Here is a 15,649-nt window from a genome sequence, read left to right on the forward strand (position 1 = left end):
TTAAATAATATAAGTTAATAATTTATTAATATCACAATCGTAGGAAAAAATACCTTATAAAAAAACTTTCAATTTTTTCTAGAAAACATTGAGTTTGCTTTCGTGATTGTAAACGTTCTCCAAGATGTAAGAGTGATATTTTTGGATCTGATAAGTACATAGCTCGATTAAATACATCCAAAAGTCTATGTTGTCGACTGTCTTGGCGAGCCCTATGTATCATATTCCTCCTGTTTAATTTGTGCCATGCTTCACTCGAATCTTCGGAGTAATATGCTATAGGCAAAGAAAATTTCCGAGACATTTCGCATCCATGTCTTAATAATTTATGCGTGGAAACGTTCATCCTACTCCACGAATATAATGTATAATGTAGTTCATATGTCTCAAAACAAAACTTTTCGAGTTTATCCAAATCTAATCGGTTTTTTGACTTGAAGCAAATTAAAATCTGTGCTATATTTTTAACTAAAGTATGATCCAACTCTAAACTATTAGCAAACAATATAGGATCACTGAAGCATCTTCTCGCCAGATTGCCCGTCTTGGTCGTTCCGTGCCCAGACTCGAGAGCAGCAGTTAATTTTTTATGGCGCGTCTTCGGATTTCGGCCGAAGGTTCGAAGTCGAGCAGTGTGTGCGGTGACTATGATTCACACTTCTCGTGAACGTGCATGTCTCATCTCACGCGACCCATTTCGTCCATTCTTTGATTTTTAATGCCTTCCTCGACGTTTTTTACAAGTGTTATTAATTTCCTAAATTGTTCTTCGCTGGCTTTAAAGCAATTTCTCTTTTGAGAAAACAGGCGACAACGAACACAACCCTTGCGTTTTCTCTTTAAAAAAAACAGGTGAAAGCTAATACAATCCTTACACTTTCTCTTTTAAAAAAAAACAGGCGAAAGTGAACATAACCCTTACACGTGTGCCTAACCCGCTCGGGCGCGTTAATTTCCCTATTTCCCAATGTGCTACACTTTCATTTTCAAAGGTCCGTCCTGCACACCACGTGTACAACTCAAAAACTCTTTCTCGTCTACATAATCCCTTGCTCGATATTTGGAACGTCCGGAACAAATTATGAATGTAAAGTTCGTAACATTAATTTGCACGTAAAACATTATTTTTAAATTAATTTTTAACTATTTTAGTCGACTCGTGTGACCTTAGTAGTGATATAAAACTACATATTAATCAATAATATCCCTTAATAACAGCCCTGAAATAATTAACCCTAAGAGTCTAGTTCGCTCTATGACTATATCGGAGTACACGACTGCGATGGCATTTTTGGCAATGTTTTGCCACTTTTGTTGCAATGAAATCTTTTTCGTTCCAAAGATCATAGTGGAAAGAGGCTGTAAAACTTTTGCTGGTGCTCGGAAAAGCTTCTGTCCCTTGCAACATAGAAGGGAAAGCGCGCAGCCGAGAATACGAAATTACACGACTTCGATGGCGTTTTTGGCAGAGGTGTGACACTTTTATTGGAATGGCACCTTCTTCATTCGCACATAAAGTATTCGTGAAACTTTTGTCGATGCTCGGAAAAGCCTCTGATATTAACTAGAGAGGTGTGGGAGAAAACGTATTCATCTTCAATTTACTCAGTGAATAATGGTAGTGGTATGGTTGTTATGCGATGCCGAATATTCCGAATGCTTAAGACTTTATATCTACGTTCCGTATGGCAGATTTCAAATCGTCAATGATGACCGACGGATGCATAGACTTCTCAATATAACTTTAAATCCTTTCTATTCTTTACGCTATTATGTTTTTATTTCTTTTAATCCATTTATTTTTGGTAGATATTTTTCAGATGCTGTTGGTTGCATATTTATTTTGTTTTGTTCCAATATTTTGAAAAGATAGTTTTCTTTGGCTATTCTGTTTAGTAGTTTATGCAATGTCCAACGAGAAACTTAGAAATAAAACAATTAAGAGAAAGTGGCCGGCTGCTCAAATAATTTTATTATGTAGAGCCTTTGTGTATTACATTTACAGCATCATCGTTAAATGGTTTTATTTGTAATACATTAGTAATAGCAGTAAATGTAAATCCACGAAACATGTTTTATTTGTCGTTAGATTAATCTAATTTATATTCGATCATTTATATCTAATCACTATTCTATATTTTTAACTTAAGTACAACGGATCATTAAGGACGACTTCCTCCATGCGTATCACTTTCGCAAAGTTCAACAACTGAACGAAGCAGATTACCATGTGCGGGTTGAATTTTGCCAAAGGTTATTACGTAGAATCGAAAACGATGAACATTTTTTAGAAAACATTTTATTTACCGATGAATCGACGTTTGGGAGAGACGGAACGTTTAACATGCATAATAACCATTATTATGCTGTAGAAAATCCCAGATTAGCTATTGTAAATAGACACCAGAATCGATTTTCCTTGAATTATTGGTGTGGAATCGTGAAAAATGAAGTTGTAAGTACATACAAATATATTTCTACACAAATATATATATTTTTTATTTATTTACAAAATTTATTTACAATCTGTCAACCTTAAATAAAAAGGACAATCAGTAAATTATTTTACGATATACACAATTTTACATGTTATCAGCAGAGTACTCCAGTAAGTATTCTATCTTGATCTTGTAATACGAAGATACTGCTTTTTATCTTGAGTTATATTGTGTCTTCTTTATTTTACGTTTCTTAAGTCCTGTATTGGTAATCGATTCCGAAAGAAGTTTGCTAATACGTTTGTTTGAATGGTTTCCTAGTTTTGTGTAGTATTTTGCGAATAAAGTTTGAATTTCTTCTTTCTCTGTTGCGATCTGTACATCATTTGGAATAATTTCGCTTGGAACGAACCACGGCGCGTGTGTTATGCTGTGTAGGACTTTCGATTTGAATCTTTCTAGAATTTTAATGTTCGAGTTTGAAGCGGCTCCCCATAGTTGAATAGCGTAGGTCCAGACTGGCTTGAATACTGCTTCATATAGCAGAAGTTTATTTTCAATTGTTAGCTCCGATTTTTCCTCAATAAGCTAGTACATTTTCCTCCATTTCAATCCTAGTTGTTTCGTCTTTGTGAATATATGTTCTTTCCATGTCAACCTTCTATCTAGATGTATACCTAAGGATTTGACATGGTCTTTCTGCGTATGTATTTGTCATTCAACGAAATATGTGGACATGTATTTTTACGGAGAGTAAATGTGGTGTGAATTGATTTACTCTCGTTTACTATTATTCTCCACGCATTTAGCCAGTTTTGGAAATAGTTATTAACGTAATTTTATAGTGTTTCCCATGCTATTGTTGTTTCTTGATGTGTTGTTAATATTGCTGTATCGTCTGCATATGTTACTGTCAGAATATTTGGAGACTTTGGTAGGTCCGATGTGTATAGCAGGTATAGCGTTGATCCTAAAACACTACCCTGTTGTACACCTGCTTTTATTATTTGCCATGTTGATACTTTTTGATTGATTTTTACCTGAAATGTTCTGTTTTGCAGGTAAGATTGTAGTAAATCACTGTAACAATTGGGGAAAAATCCCCCTATGTTAAAAAATATGCCTGTATAATACAGTTTGTTTTCTATGGATTTCCTCGCTGTTGATACTATTCTTTTCACTTGTTCGATCGTGGAATGATGACTTCTGAATCCGAATTGGTGGTCCGGGATAAGTTTTCTATCTATTACGATTTGATTTATTTTTGCTGGTATGTTTTCTTCATAGACTTTTCAGAGTACAGACAGTAGACTAATTGATCTGTATAAGGTCACAAGTTCATTTTCTTTACCAGGTCTAGGTATTAAGATAATCTCTCCTACTTTCCATTGAGAAGGTAAATAGCAATGACGGAAGCATACATTAAATATTATTGTTATATATCGAATTGCTATCGTGAGAAGCTTTTTAATCATTTTTCCTGTAACAATATCATAACCGAGGGCTTTTTTATTATTTATGTTATTAATGATTTTGAGTACTTCCTTTAGTTTAACTAGTTTCGATGGAGTGTTATCCTGTGCATTATGATCTTCTAGTAAGATTTCTTTTTCTTGTTTAGTGATTATACGTTGATGTGGTTTGAACATTTCGCTTAGATGATTTGCAAAAGTTGCCATTTTTTCCTCGTCCAATCTGGCCTATTTTCCACAGTTTTTACGTATGGGTGGAAGGAATGAGGTTGGTCTATTTAATCTTTTTGTCGCTTTTCATAGTGAGTAATCCGTTGCTTCGATTGGACAAAGTGTTTCTTCTGTATTTCTGCATTTTTCTGTACGAACAATACTTTCTTCAGTTCTTTTACTGCTCTATTCTAGATTCGTTTTATCTTGGCTCAATCTTGTAATCTAATACCTTTTTCTCAGTAATCGTTTTTCTTTGATTTTTTGTTCTACTACTGCTATAAAGATGATTTGTTGATATTCTGTCTTCATTACAGTAGTGGAGCATTGGTTAATAGATACATTTAGGAGTGAGTTTAATGTTTGTATACTGTTTTCTATGACAGTAGTTGATTTGAGAGGTACATTACATTTATACGTTCCTCTAGGAAGCTTATATATTTTTTCCAGTCTGTTATTGTGAGGTTGTTTACAGTTTTGTGCACAGTAGAGTTTAGAGTGACTATTATCGGTGAATGATCTAATGTAAGGTCAAAGCATGAGGAAGCTTACATATGTGTTTTATTCATACCTTCAACTATTGCGAAGTCAATCAAATCTGGTTTCCTGGACATGTCCGTTGGCCAATATGTTGGTTCTCCAGTGGATGTTGGAATGTATTTGTTTAATTGTAATATTTCGTATGGTACTTTGTTTATCCTCGATTATTACATTGGTTGCTTGAAGGTAAATTTCGCTGGTGTGTGTGTGAACGTAGTGGATTATTTTTGTTTTGATTCTTATTGCAGTTCCTCCGTATGCTTTATTGAGTGGATGATTCGTTTTATATAAGGTGTAGTTTGGTATACTGAGATAGTTCTTGCTTGTAAAGTGTGTTTCTGATATCAACATGATGTTTATATTTTCATAGTTTAAAAATGATTTTAATTCCAAGTACCTTTGCATTAGACCACTTGCGTTACAGATATCAAGTTTTAAATTACTCATTTTGATAGTTTGTTTACTAATACGGTTAAGGGTTTGAGCATAGTGTTCATTCTTTGCATCAGCTGCTGCATGATATGTTCAAGTTTATTTGTGTTATTATTGTTGGAGTGTTTACTGCGCTTTTGTGTAGCACTTGTAAATCAGCCTGATAAATAAATACAATAATGAATAATAATAATTAAACTTAAATCTTATTACGTTTGATGTATATACAATTTTTTTTTAAATCAGTCTCTGTATCTCAAGTATATTGAAAATACAATTTTTTTATTATATTCACATTCAGATTGGTCCAGTACAAATGCCCAATTATTTAGGCGCTGATAATTACGTAGACTTCCTGCAAAATCAGCTTCCGATATTGTTACGCCATTTACCTAATGAAGATCAGCAAACTATATGGTATCAGCATGATGGAGCTCCCGCTCATCGAGCTGCTGGAGTGATTAATTTGCTGAACCATATGTTTCCGAACAGATGGATTGGTCAAGGTGGAGAAATCCATTGGCCTCCACGATCACCGGATTTAAACCCACTTGATTTTTTTTATGGGGTTATTTTAAAGATTGTATATACGGAACAGAGATAGAAAATTTAGAAGATCTGGAAAACAAAATAACAATAGCGTTTGAAAGCGTAACGCCTGAAATGTTAGCTGCAGTAAGACGGAATTTTGTACACCGGCTGCAGTGCTGCATTGAAAACGGAGGATGACAATTTGAAATCTGTCTCTAAGTTAGTTATTATAATTTTCAAAGTAATATAATAACAAATTTGAGATTATAAAAGTGTCGTATTATTTCAGATCAGCATACTCAAGCACTTGTATATATTTTGTTTTTCGAGCTTCGTAGTTTCGCGATAAGAGTAGTGTAAATAAAAACAATTATTACTGAACAAATTGGACAATTCTTTAGTAGAAATTCCAAGTTAAATATAATCAACACAGAAATTCGAATCACCTATAAGAAAGAATTTATAAGTCTCATGTATATCAAGTTCTTTGAAAATTAATACGGATATGGTGCGTGAATATTGAATAAATAAAGGATATGGATTTAATTTTATTATATTTTTATTAAGTATAATTAGGTTCGTATTTATCCGGCATAAAAACCCCAGTCATAAGTAGGGAAAAGCCATCTACATATGAGCAAATACCATCGACAAATGTATAAAGAGTTATACTACTTATTTACAATTAATAGATTTCGGTAGGCTCACTTTGCCTATAAATGGCCATTCAAGTTAAAGCTACTCGCTTACCACATGACGCTCATTGCACCTTGTACGAGAAGGAAGGTCGTCTCCTAGAGCAGCACAGTGCCAACGTTTTGGTCACGGGCACGGCCCGCACTATACTACCCCTAAGAGTAGGGCCAAGTTGCTGCTGTTTGAGCTGCCCAGGGTCGGAGACGTCTCAGAAGATATCACGCATATCCTCAGCTAGGCCAACGGTGCCGGTAGCCCTTGTTGCGATCGTGGGTTCGCCAAGTCACAGGATAAAAGGCACGACACTGTGCTCGCACGTAACTATTGTCCACAGAACGTGATGTAAGATCAGGAACTCGCACTCACATTCAGCACACACGTTACCAGTGAAGGCTATTACGATAAACTATCACAACGACGTAAATAACTGAAAGCAGTAAGTTAACTGAGAGAGCAACTAGGTCACTGAAAGAGAGTGCAACGAGGTGCCGAGAGAGAGAGAGAGATGCGAGGTGCAAGGATCGAGTTCTCGAGAACTACTGACTGCTTCCTCCTTCCTGAAGAAGCATCAGAGAATTTTCTCCAGCATTGGGCCTGTTCGTGGGGCCAATTAGAGATGCCAGGGTTATAGTGCCGAATTTTCCTCCAAACGTTTACCTGCGCAACAATTGTTGGACGACCATACCCTTTTTTTTTGCATCGCGCGCGCACCGTTGGAAATACCGCACATGTTCATATTCTGGGTTTTCCCCATCCGCAAAAAAAAAAAACATTAAGCGACAAAGGACCGCATCTCCAAATAAACTTTCACTTTTACAACAACCAAAAAAAATGTTATAAATTATTACTCTCTACTTTCGTGCTACGCACATGGAGCGCAGATGCCGCGAACAATTACAAAATTATATCTAATTTATTATTATGACAAAAAATTATTAGTTTTTATTCATTATAAATAAACAAATGAAATCAAATTGTAAAAATAAATAATGTCTTTAGACGATCGAAAATTATAAGTGTGTTTGAATCGAGTTAATAACGAAAAGACAACTTGCCTCGCTAATAGCTTTCTGATTAATACTTGAATGATGCCTGCCGAACGAGCCGAGAAACCAAAGCATTATTCTCCTCCAAAGGGATCTAGAGGTGGAAGGCGTCAGTTTTCGTTTTCAGCTTATCATTTGGACTATACGCGTAGCTATGCGCACCATACTGCTCGCTCTATCAATTGATCGTGTGTCTTTGCACGGCTTTTCAAACGTTCAAATAATGGTGTAATGTTACACGCTAAAAATGCTTAAGTGAGAATATGCCTTTGCACGATAAACATTCAGCAATGATTTGCCTTTGCACGATAAAAATTCAACAATGATGTGCCTTTGCATAATAAATATTCGAAGGTGGTGTGCCTTTGCACGATAAATGTTCGAAATTGCATATACGAGGTGTATTCAAAAAGTAACGAGAATTTTTAAATTTCGCGGGTTTGGAGAGTCCGCTTGTATAAAATTTTTTTTTATTATGTTGGTACACATGCCCTTGAAATACGATAAAATTTTCAGCAATATTCATTGCTTACTTTTTAAGTGGCAGCCGCTAACGTTAGACGTGTTTTTCGAGCTCGGCGATTTTCGTTTGTGAAAAAAAATGGATCAAAGAATTTGTATTAAATTTAGCGTAAAAAATGAAATAATGTGTAGTAAAGTTTGTCAAATGTTAACAAAGGCATATAGTGAGTCTGCTATGAGTAAAGCAAGGATTTATGAGTGGTATAAGCGTTTCCAAGATGGCCACGAAAACATTGAAGATGACGAACGACCCGGACGCCCAAGCACATCAACAACCGATGAAAACGTGAAAAAAGTGAAAGAAATGGTTATGAACGATCGCCGAATCACAATCAAAGAAGTCGCTGATGATGTTGGCATATCAGTTGGCTCATGCCATCAAATTTTTTCGAATGTTTTGGGTATGAAACGTGTGGCAGCAAAATTCGTTCCAAAATTGTTGAATTTCGAACAAAAACAGCGGCGAATGGAAGTTGCTCAGGAGTCGCTAAATGAAGTCAATAACGATGCAGAACTACTAAAACGTGTTATAACAGGTGACGAAACATGGGTTTACGGATATGATGTCGAAACTAAGGCTCAATCGTCCCAGTGGAGGCATTCTGGATCGCCAAGACCGAAAAAGGCTCGACAAGTGCGGTCGAATGTGAAGGTTATGCTCACTGTGTTCTTCGATTTTAATGGCATAGTGCATTATGAATTCTTGCCACAAGGTCAAACAATCAATAAGCAGTACTACCTGCAAGTTCAACGTCGTTTGCGTGAAGCAATCCGAAAAAAACGCCCGGATTTGTGGCAAAACAATTCATGGCTTTTGCACCACGATAATGCGCCTGCTAACACTTCATTGCTTGTTCGTGAATTTTTGGCCAAAAACGAAACTGTAACGATGCCTCAGCCTCCATATTCGCCAGATATGGCTCCATGTGACTTTTTTCTATTTCCAAAAATAAAGAGAACATTAAAAGGCCGTCGTTTTACAAGCATAGGTGACATTAAAAGCGAATCGCTGAAAGAGCTAAAAGCTATTACAAAGATCGAGTTTCAAAAGTGTTTCGAGGATTGGAAAAAGCGTTGGCATAAGTGTATTGTATCCGAAGGGGACTACTTTGAAGGCGACAACATTAATGTAGATGAATAAATAAATATTTTTTTCATAAAACGAAAATTCTCGTTATTTTTTGAACACACCTCGTATTGCGGTATGCATAGCTCCCATCCGATCTATGGATGTGCATGCGATTCGAGTTGCAAGCTTGAGAGCAGGTGGCAGTAGCTTTCGTATTTTTTGTTTAAACATGATATGTGGCAATTGTACGGTTCTACTTTCGATCAAATTCTACTCAATGTTTGTTATAATTCGACTCGCCTCGGCTGGCATCATTCTGCATAGTTTTAATCGCTCGGATTACAATAATTTTCGCCAATAAATTATGATTGCGCTCACTCATTCAACTTATGTCTAGGTGATTAATACTACGGAGGTTACAAGTTATAATCGCAGAGAAAACGTGAAACGGTTTAAAATTAAACAAAACTTAAATAAATGGCCGGCATAAAAAACCTCGATGTCTGAGAGGAAAAAACCTGCCATTTTACAAGCCAAACTTAATCTAAAAAGGCGCAGAGACAATATTAAAAGATGGCGTAATCGCGTACATTTCGTTGCAATTTATTTTTCTTCTCCGAAGAATTTTTCGAGTGTCGGCTCGGCGACACTTGATTGTACGGTCGTAGATTCGAGAGCGAAGGCTTTATCGGATTTTGTATGCGTATACAAGTTGTATCGTATATCGGCTATGAATCATGGGACAAAGAGAGAAATTTGAAATAGAAACACACCATGAAAATTAAAACACACGTTATCGTCGGCACGAGTTTCGATTTTGACACAAGCATCTTGATTTCGTTGCAAGCAAACCACGGTTAAATTATACTCGGTCGTACGGAACAAGCTTTGAAGATTTACAATTACAATTTTTTTATTCCTCTTTTATTCAATTTTTTCTTTAATTCCATGATTTTCTTGTTTCATTCTTTGTTATATATGTTTTATTAATTTGGTTCAGTGTTTCATTGTTTTACTTGTTTACTTATATTATTGTTCCTTATTTACACATTCACTTTTTTTTGTTATAAAATATAATATGTTAGAAATAATGTGTACAAATAATGTGTTAATTATTTGCATAAAAAATTGCATAAAAAGTTGTAACTGTTTAATTTATTATTGTATACTGTATATTGTAATTAATGAAAAATTATTCGTTACTTTTTTTTTTCTTTATTTAACGTCGCTCTATTTATGCTCCATCAGTGCTAATCAGCGACGGAGGCGTGCAGTGTGTTTGAGAACAAAGCACATGAAACTTTTTTCAGTGGTGCTTGTATCAATCAGCAGGCCTCTATTCGTTACTTAAATCTGATACCATTGTTACCTTCTTATCATCTATGGAAACGTGGGTGCCTGATGAACCACATCACAATTATTTAAAAAAGAAATAAGTGCAGCAAACTCCATGAAAAATAACTCGAAAAAGTTATCATAAAAGTCCATGGGAAAATCCTTGAAAAACTCCCCACGCAATTCGTCAGAACAATCCCCAAAAAAGTTCTGAAAAGTCCTCAAAAAATTCCTCAATAAAGTCATGGAAAAAGTCCTCAATAAAGTTCTCAGAAAAGTCTACGAATTAGCCTTTGAAAAAGTTCTCAGAAAAGTCCTTAAAACAGTCCTCAAAAATGTTTTCAAAAAAGTCCTTTTTTTTATTATTCGACTTTAAAAGAAAAAGAACAACTAATGCAGGTGGATTAGGTTTTCGGCAGGGACTGAGAAAAATAATTTATATTTCCACCGAACGAATAAAGAGATTGACTCAAAAATGTTCTTAAAACTCCAACCGATTATAGTTTGTTAAACAGTCATTAATCAATCGACAATTATATCAATGATGTTATAAAAGCTGAACAATTTTCAATTAAGCGATCTGAGATTTACATCATGCTTGAAAGAATAATTTTTTACTGTTTGGTCAGTATAGTGAAGTTCAGACTTTCTAGACGACTGAAAGACCCTTCGGAGTTTTTCTTGATGACTAAGAATACCTCCGCAGTATTTTTCGAGGACTGAAAAGCCCTCCGGAACTATTTCTCGAATCTTTAGACGATTGAGTATACCTCTGGGGCCCGTATCGACAACTGGAGATACCTCCGGAGTATTTTTCGAATTTTCAGACGGTTGTTAAGACCTTCGGAGCCTTCCTCGACAACGCAAAGATTTCCGGAGTATCCCTCTAGGACACAAAAGGCCTCCGGACTATTTCTCAAGATCTGAAAGAATCTTTGGGGTATTTTTAAAATTTCCTAACGGCTGTTAATACGTACAGAGCCTTTCTCGATAGCGAAAAGTATTCTTCGAAGACTGATAATACCTCCGAAATATCTCTCGACGACTAAGAATACCTCCGCAGTATTTTTCGAGGACTGAAAAGCCCTCTGGAACTATTTCTCGAATCTTTAGACGATTGAGTATGAAGAGAATGAATGTGTAGAGACAATATATAGTAAATAGCTTTATTAATATGTGATTATGATTTTGGCTGTCATAATAACGACTAAAGAAAAATCATGTAGAAACATTGGCGCGTCGAATATAACAAAATCAGCTCTACGACGGCAACTTCACAATCGAACATCGAAAATATGCCGTGCGCGCGTCGCCACACTACCCCCCTGCGGAGTGAAAAAGGTCAGGGTTGGAAACGGTCCGGGAAATGCACACGTCTTCCGGAACGAGTTGTCCGCTCTGGCTTTTTTAATAGTGATGCAGGTGGAGGCAGAGGCTTCTCAACTGGTGGTGAAGATGAGGGCGTAGGCTTCGATGGTGATGAGAAAACTGGTGGTTCATTTAAAATAAACGCTGGTACACATCTGTCAATCGTAACTTGGTTTGGTTTGTTGTTAATTTTTAGAGTCATAGTTTTATCGTTGCGGTCAATAATTTCGAAAGGGCCTCTGTATGGTTGTTGCAGAGATCGTCGTTCTGGCCCTTCACGTAAAAATACGTGCGTGCAGTCTCGAAGTTCCTTGTAAACGAAAACTCCAGGCTTTGAATGTCTTGATGCTGGCGTTGGTCTTAGGCGAGCCATGCGATCACGAAGAGTGGCCAGGAAAGTCGGATGATCTTCAGCGGTCTGAGCGTTGGCTGAAATAAACTCGCCTGGGAGACGTAGAGGTTCGCCGTAGACTAATTCAGCCGATGATGAATTAATATCGGCTTTGAAAGCAGAGCGAATACCAAGAAGAACGAGAGGAAGAGCTTCAACCCAGTTTACATCAGAATGAGCCATAATAGCAGCCTTAAGAGGTCGATGAAGACACTCGACGAGGCCATTAGCTGGAGGGTGCCAACTAGTGGTATATTTGTGCTTGATGCTGAAATAATCGTCGAGTACACGAAACAAAAATGAAGTAAATTGAGAACCTCGATCTGTTGTAACGATTTGAGGACAACCAAAACGAGAAATCCAACCGCTGAGGAATGCTTGAGCGATAGATTCTGCAGTGATGTTCTCAAGTGGGAAAACTTCCGGCCAACGAGTGAAACGATCGACAACAGTCAGACAGTACCTAAAAGAGCGAACGGAAGGCAGAGGACCAATGATATCGACGTGAACATGCGAAAAACGATGAGCTGGAAGATCGAAAATGCCAATAGATGATTTCACATGACGTGAAATTTTAGAACGTTGACAATCCAAGCAAGCTCGAGCCCAAATACGGCAATCCTTCCGCATGGAAGGCCAAACAAAACGATCGCTAATAAGTTTCACGGTCGTTTTGACTCCAGGATGACTGAGGCTGTGGATCTGTTCAAAAACTTGACGACGAAATGGAGCAGAGATAAAAGGTCTTGCCTTACCAGATGAAACGTCACAGTACACTGATCCTTGACATCCAGAAACTTTGATCTTCTTAAGCTGAAGAGACGTATGTTGATTCAGAAAAGTCTTGAGTTCTTCATCGTCTTCTTGAAATCTTGCCAATGACTCGTAGTTCAATGGTTTTGAAATTGCCTCAATGCGGGAAAGAGCGTCTGCAACTACGTTATCTGCCCCGCTGATATGTTGAATATCTGTAGTATATTCAGAAATAAATGCAACCTGATTTCTTTGCACAGGAGGTAAATTGTCACGCTTTTGTCCGAAAACATAAATTAAAGGTTTGTGATCGGTGAAAATAGTGAAGTGATGTCCTTCGAGAAAATGACGAAAATGGTGGACTGTCATATATGTACCAAGAAGTTCCCGGTAATATGCCGGTAACTGCGCTTGTTTAGGAGTCAACTTTTTTGAGAAAAATGCGAGCGGCTGCCAAGAACCATTAACAAACTGCTGAAAACTTCCGCCAGCAGCAAAGCCCGAAACGTCAGCGAATATACCGAGAGGTACACCAATTCGTGGATGACTGTCGTGCCAATAAGCGTGCGAAGGTGGCGAAGGAACTGCGAGGGTTTGCGATCACCTAGTTCCTCCTCACTAATCAGGCGCCTCACGCGTTGTTCCTCTGAGGCAGCCAAACGCTCAATCAGTTTGGTGCGCAAAAAAGTATACGGATTATCGGCGGGCGGATTGACGATGACATCCTCAACTTCGACAGCTATACGAGTATCCAATTGTGAAACGACGTAATGGAATTTTGTTACTTCGTTTGTGATGTTGGAGATAATGAATTGCGAATCCGCCTGCGCGAACCACATGCTAGGCCGGTCCGACCAAAAGGGCGGCAGCTTGACAGCAACACGATGAACTGCCGGTGCAGGGATGGGGTTAACTGGGGCGGGTGCGCCGCCTGCTGCAAGGCCATCATAGTTCTGCTGTCGCTGTTGTTGCAGTTGTTGCTCCTGCTGCTGAGCCAGTTCCCGAGTGAGTCGCTCGTTGTCGAGGCGAAACTGTTCGAGTTGTGCACTGAGCTCTTCTTGCTGGTTGTCTCGGGGTAACACCATTTTTCACTCTCAAAAGTTAACTTTCTTTTTTTTTTTTTTTTAAATATACTTTAATTCGGGGTCACCAATGAAGAGAATGAATGTGTAGAGACAATATATAGTAAATAGCTTTATTAATATGTGATTATGATTTTGGCTGTCATAATAACGACTAAAGAAAAATCATGTAGAAACATTGGCGCGTCGAATATAACAAAATCAGCTCTACGACGGCAACTTCACAATCGAACATCGAAAATATGCCGTGCGCGCGTCGCCACAAGTATACCTCTGGGGCCCGTATCGACAACTAAGGATACCTCCGGAGTATTTTTCGAACCTCCCCAGGGGTTTAAAGACCTATGAAGCCTTTCTCGACAACGAAAGATCTAGCAATAATGAAAATATATATTTAAAACATTGAGCAATAAGTTTTATTTATGATCATCGAAAATGTCTTTGAGGCAATGCTTCTATCATTTAAAAAAAGCGTCTTTCAAAATATTGCAACTTGCATCTTTCAATATAATTCCGAGTACTTATCGATCATCATTTAATTATGTTTTGAAACCGAAAATAGTAATGAAGAAGTTCAACTTGCTATAGTCTGGTTATGCAGGAGAACGTCTTCGACGAATGTGACTAGGTATTTTCAGTCGTCGAAAGGTTCAAGAAATACTGCAGCGGTTTTTCCAGTCGTCGAGAAATACTCTAGGATCTAAAAGAACACTTGCATTAGTTGTTCTTTCTCTTTTAAAGTTAAATTTATATTTAAGATGAAAAGTGTGAGGAGGACGGAGAAAAAGAGAGTAAGTTATTTCTTTTCCTCCAATTAGACAATTTGTTTAGGGCGTGAGGGCCTGAGGAAGGGGATTCTTGCCCTTGTCTACAAAAGTCGAGTTTTTTTATAATGCAGGCAGATTAGTTTTTTTTTGGTGTTGAAGGGCCGAGGAAGGGGCTTTAAGTCCTTGCTTATAAAAGAGATCAATTAAATTTTCGGATTAATAAGCAGTACAATTCAATTCAATTTGATTAGTAGTGCAGTTGCAGTTGAAGTTTAGTTCGGTTAGTGAGTCAGTTGTACTTTTCATCAAGGGTCTTAGAGCAAGAGCAGCCTAGGCCATATTTCAAACCATTTATAAGTAAGTCAAAGAATAAATACAAATTAAAATTAAATTACTTTTACTTTTCTCTTCTTCACTTTTCTATTAGCTAAATCGCGAGTTATGATCTTTTCAGTCAACCTTTATAGTCACGAAAGACCTTATAGAAAACCATTCCAATTATATCCTTGTTAGGTCTTTTCTTATTTTCATTCAATTTTAATGATTTCTACAATAAGCGAGATAAATATGAATGTAAAAATATTTAATTATTGAACCAGTAATTGTTTGGGGCAATGACTTGGAGTAAATTTTATACGCAGTAAATAGGCTAATACAGCGAATCGAATAGTCATTTGAGTCATAAGTTGCAAATATTTTTAATAAATTCATAATAAAATACTTTATTTTTGCAATTATAGAAAATTTGTCTGAAGACAAAGACCATTTGGTTCATAAAAACTATGTACTGCTGAAAATGAATTCATGAATTTGAGATTAAAAGATGAAATAGACGAAGGTAAATTCAATTTTTTTCGTTTGTATTAGCTTATAATAATTTATTTAAAATTATAAACACGTTTATTGATATTGAATAAAATAATGATAGAATGTTTCAAATTTTCTAATTCGAGAACTCATTCGAGGACTTTTTTGAGGACTTTTTTGAGGACTTTTC

This window comes from Phymastichus coffea, unplaced genomic scaffold (assembly GCF_024137745.1).
Source record: "Phymastichus coffea isolate CEN01 unplaced genomic scaffold, Cenicafe_Pcof_1.1 PCOF00004, whole genome shotgun sequence".
NCBI classification, from domain to species: domain Eukaryota; kingdom Metazoa; phylum Arthropoda; class Insecta; order Hymenoptera; family Eulophidae; genus Phymastichus; species Phymastichus coffea.